The sequence below is a fragment of the Lactuca sativa genome, chromosome 7 (assembly GCF_002870075.4).
Source record: "Lactuca sativa cultivar Salinas chromosome 7, Lsat_Salinas_v11, whole genome shotgun sequence".
NCBI lineage: Eukaryota > Viridiplantae > Streptophyta > Magnoliopsida > Asterales > Asteraceae > Lactuca > Lactuca sativa.
Genome location: NC_056629.2, coordinates 102,787,179 through 102,793,102, shown reverse-complemented (window position 1 = coordinate 102,793,102; position 5,924 = coordinate 102,787,179).

Below are 5,924 nucleotides of genomic sequence, written 5' to 3'. Positions count from 1 at the left end.
TTAGTGGCCCCCGGATGGATCAAAAATTTCGACCGATGAGCCTCCTCTATCAAAGTGGTACGCGTTCCTCCCACAAACGACACCCAGATACGCCCCTGAAATGTCATAAGCCCCCGACCATCGGTAACGAACTCTGAAACCAAACCAACAACCCGTTCCCTCTTCTGCATCTCAGGTTGCATAGCCTCGGCCTGTGCCCCGCGAATGGCGTCCAATACCGGAGCTATCACGGTCAATCTCAAACATACATCCCGTAGTGGAGTGCTCTCCGCCCTGTGGCTCAACGCATCAACTACCACATTAGCCTTGCCTGGGTGGTACAGGATCTCACAATCATAATCCTTGACCACATCCAACCACCTCCTCTACCACATATTTAGGTTGGGCTGATCCATCAAGTACCTCAAACTCTTATGGTCCGTGTATATCGTACACCGAACCCCATACAAGTAGTGACGCCAAATCTTGAGGGCGAACACTGCTGCCCCCAACTCTAGATCATGGGTGGGATATCTCGTCTCATGAGGCTTCAGCTGCCTCGATGCATATGCTATCACATGCCCTCTCTGCATCAGCACCGCTCCCAGCCCCAAAATCGATGCATCACAATATACCACAAAATCCTCCATCCCTTACGGGAGACCTAATACCGGGGCTTCGCACAACCTTTGGCGAAGTGTCTCAAAGGAGGCCTGCTACTCGGGACCCCATGAAAAAGCAACACCCTTCCGGGTCAATCTGGTGAGTGGCACTGCAATCTTGGAGAAATCCCTGATAAATCTCCGATAATACCCTGCCAACCCTAGGAAACTCCTGATCTCAGAGGGTGACTTCGGCACCCCCAACTCATCACCACCTCAACCTTGGCCGGATCGACCAATATCCCTTCCTGGGTAACAAGATGTCCTAAGAACTGGACCTCCCGCAACCAGAAATCACACTTGGAGAATTTTGCATAAAGCTTCTCCGATCTCAGAACCCCAAGGACCTCCCTCAAATGCTCCTCGTGCTGCTCTCTAGATCTCGAATATACCAGAATGTCATCGATAAATACAATCACCGACCGATCCAACATCGGCCTACATACTCGGTTCATGAGATCCATGAACACTGCCGGGGCATTGGTGTGCCCAAAAGGCATCACCACAAACTCATAATGCCCATAACGCGTCCTGAACGCTGTCTTATGGACGTCCTCATCCCACAATCTCACCTGATGATATCCAGACCTCAAATCGATCTTGGAGAACCAAGATGCTCCCTGCAACTGATCGAACAAATCGTCGATCCTCGGTAACGGGTAACGGTTCTTGACCGTCAGCTTGTTTAACTCCCGGTAATCAATGCACATCCGGTGTGAACCATGCTTCTTCTTGACGAACAGGATAGGCGCCCCCCACGGCGAGCTGCTCGGCCGAATAAATCCCTTCCCCAGCAGCTCCTGAAGCTACGAGGATAACTCTTGCATCTCTGGAGGTGCAAGGCGATAAGGCACCTTAGCGATAGGCGCGACCCCCGGAACCAAATCGATACTGAACTCCACTTGCCTCACAGGAGGCACACCCGACAACTCCTCGGGAAAAACATCTGGAAACTCACGCACCACCGGAACCTCCTCAACTGAACTCGGCCTCTCGGAAGCCACCCGCGTATCCATCACATACGCCACAAAACCCTTACAGCCCTACTGTAGACACTGCCTCGCCCTAGCGGCCGAACAAAAAGCTGATCCCGAACGTGTACCCTCGCCGTACACCGAAAGAACTCCTCCACTAGGGTCTAATATGGTCACCAGCTGACGCTTGCAGTCGATAACTGCGCCGAATCTTCTCAACCAGTCCATGCCCACAATGACACAGACATCACCCATCGTAATAGGAACCAGATCAAACGGAAACTCAACACCGAAAATCTCTAACACGCATCCCCGGAGAACCTCCGTGGCACAAATCACTCTCTCGTCAGCTATGGAAACTCTCAGAGGCCGACTCAACGCCTCGCGACTAACACTAATATGCTGACTAAAGGCCGAAGACACAAAAGACCGACTCGCACCCGAGTCAAATAACACTAAAGCAGGTACAGAGCTCACAAGGAAAGTACCTACGCATAACATAATATAAGCATAATATCTCAACATCAAAATAAATACACGAAAGAAAACATACCAGCCACAACATCAGGCGCAGCGCGGACCTCCTCCACGGTCAGCTGAAAGGATCTCCCTCGAGCTCTCGGCGCCTCGTCGTTCACTGGCCGACTCTCTGTAGCTCTGATGGCGGCAGGAGCAGATCCCTGAGATGCTCCTCGCAACTGCGGACACTCCGCCTTCCGGTGTCCGGTCTGGTTGCAATGAAAACACACTGCAAACCCCTTGGGGCAGTCCTTGGCCATATGCCCCTCCTTGCCACATTTGTAGCAAGATCCCGCTCGGCAGACTCCATCATGACCCTTGCCACACTTCCCACAAGTGCGACCCTTCTGGCTCCCTGGTTTGGGATCAGCGGGCTTGGCCCGCTTGGCTGCCGGCTGAGACTGTGCCAGTCGCCGATCCCTCCCCTGAGACTCCGCCTCCTCTCTGGCCTGAGTCTCAAGCTCAATCTCCCTCTTCCGGGAATTTGCCTGAAGCTCAGCAAATGTCCGGTACGAGGAGTTCGCCACGAACTCCCGAATGTCCCGCCTCAAGATACTCAGATAGCGGCTCATACGTGCATGCTCCGTAGACACGTGCTCAGGGCAGAACATCGCCCTCTCGTGGAACATCCTGGTAATCACCGTAACCGACTCAGTACCCTGCTTGAGGGTCAGAAACTCCTGGGCCAAACGCTCCCTCTCCACCTGGGGAACGTACTCATCTCGGAACATGGCAGTGAACCTCTCCCAGGTCACTGCCGCAATCTCAGCAGGCGTGAAATGCGCCGTCACAAACTTCCACCAGTCCTTCGCTCCCAAGCGAAGCTGGTTCAGTGCGAACCGGACCTTCAAATGCTCAAGAGATGAGCAAGTGAAGAAACACCCCTCTATATCAAATTTCCACCTCATAGCTGCCACCGGATCCTGAGTTCCATCAAACTCTGGTGGTTTTGTGTTGCTGAACTCCCGGAACAGCAACGCATCACCACCTTGCGGCCTCGCGGTAGCAATAGCTGCGGTGGCCATTGCAACAGCAGCCTCAGAAAGAGCGGCATAACACTCGTCAAATGTCTCAATCAGCGTGGTCTTAATAGACCCAAACATCTCCGGTATCTCTGCCCTGATGGCCGCAGCCACCTCCTCATGGATGATCCGACGGATCTCCTCATCACTGGTACCACTGGTCTCAGGCATCAAACGTGTCCTCACCATGATCTACCTCTAAAATACAACATACGATAAATTAGAACCCATATGAGTATACTCACACTCGTCAACTCTTTCCTCCTTGATCCTTGGTATTCCAAAGATTCTTACTTGGGCTGTACACCGCTCCGGTGCTTTCAGTAGTACGGGCCCAATACTACTGTCCACACCGTATCAGAATACACCCCAAGTCCTCCTCTTCGGATCCCAAATTACAAGTACTCTATCATGCATAGGCCACTCTCTAATAGATCTCTCATAATCCCCTCGCTGCTACCTACTCACTCTCAAGCATCTCATAGTATCTCACCTCTTCCTAGGCTAAGGCATCACAAATCAGGCCACTCTAGTCCTAATAGGAATACCTAGCCTACTCTAGCATGCGGATACATCATATCAATATCAATATCACATAATATAAAGGTATTTTGGGAAATCACCGTTCAGGCGCGGACTGATCGTACACACAACTCTGCTCTGCGTTTTTCAAAAATCTTTTACTCTTTTTGAAAATAAATCTCAAATCCTCAGTTTGAGTTCAAATACGCCCGAAGGTGTACTCGAATCCCTCAAACCAAGGCTCTGATACCAACTTGTAACACCATGAATTTTCAAAATAATTTTTCACAAATATAAAAACATTTCTCATTTAGTTTTCATAAAACATTAAGTTTAAAATCTCAATTCACATCATACAAAATCCCAAGATCATATATATATATATATATATATATATATATATATATATATATATATATATCAAAAATCCCATGCGTGTGTACAGATCAAGCCGGCGCCTTCCCACGGTCATCGCTAGTACCTGAAACAAGAACACCAACACTGTAAGCACAAGGCTTAGTGAGTTTCCCAAAATACCACACACATAACACATATTAGCCACTCGAGGCTATAACTCTATGGGTCCGTGCACCCAAACTCTGTGAACCTTCAGGTTCTAACTCTGTGAACCTTCCGGTTCCAACTCTAAAACATGCACAACATAAATCACATAGAAATAATGCAGTACAACACATCACATACATATAGCATACAAATACTCTGATCACATAACTCTGGTTACCTACTCAAGGTAAAGTATAGTGAGAAGACTCACCTCGTGTATCTCGATAACTCGCGAATCCTGGAAATCACTTGTGCTCGATCCTCCGAGCTATAATCCTCCTATAACATCATATGTCTCTAATTAACACTTTTACCACTAAGGTTGACTACCCCTATCATGTCAACACTGGTCAACGGTCAACGGTCAACGGTCAACTTTGACCGGACTCGGCGAGTGCACTAGGGCGACTCGGCGAGTCTAAGCGTTTTCACCAACTCTCTATAATTCCCTTTTTGACACGTCGAGTATTCCCCTGACTCGACGAGTTCCACCTGGTAAGAATCGCGGGGCCACCCCGACTCAATTCGCCGAGTCTCAAGAACAACTCGGCGAGTTCTAGTTCGACTCGAACCACCTGTCTACCCTCTCTAACTCTTCCTGACTCACTGAGTCAACCCATAACTCGGCTGGACCACTCACTGAGTGGTTTAGGACAATCTTCATGCTACTCGCCGAGTCTGTTCTTCAGACTCGGCGAGTCCATGCCATGCATCAACTCAAACTTGCTTCTGAGGTCAGATCCGCTCCAACAACTCATATATCTGGCCCTCCTAAGCATATTCATCACGTAAAGTCCATGACTTGGTGCTCATAACACACTCCTTGACTCATAAATGGTGTTTTAACCTCAAACACAAGGACCCCAATCCAAAACCCCCATGGATTCATAAAAACCTTGGGCAAAGGGACACTCTGGACCTCCAAGGGTCCAGATCTAGAACCGAAATCGCTTAAGGGACCAAGGAAGCACTATATCTAGCCACAAAAGGGCTCAATAAGCCCTAAATCGATATAAACATCAACATAACAGAGAATAGCTCGAAGGTAGTACCTCAAATGTGATGTTCTGGACCTCAAATCTTCAGGAAGTGGCTCCTCTTGATTCCCCTTAGCTATTGCTTCCTTTCCCTTGCAAGATTACACCTCCAAGATCAACAATGGCTCCTTGCTTTGCTCCAAACGCTCAAACTCGCTAGGGTTTCACTCAGGGGACTGGTGAGCACAAATAACGGCCTTAAGGCCCTTTAAATAGGTCCCAAACCCGAGAAATTAGGGTTTCATTAAACAGCACGGACTCGCCGAGTCCATACCTTGGACTCGCCGAGTACAGGCGCGGACCCGCGTCCAGAACCGCGATCCTACTCGGCGAGTTTGAGCTCCAACTCGCCGAGTCCCCTCACAAAACACCAAAACATAAGCATAAAAGATACTTGGAAATCCGGGCTGTTACACCAATTACCAAAGCTTTTAGCAAATAATCACCACAAACCAAAATTACCAAATCAACATGCATTTAATGATGCCAAAGTACATTGCTATTTTTAAACTAGGTACAAAAAAAGTACATTTCTATTTCTTACACTTAACACATAAACACAATTACAAATACAATTACCAAATCAACCTAAGTTTATTGATCATTATATAGACACACGAGACTTTGAAATTAAATAATTTACTC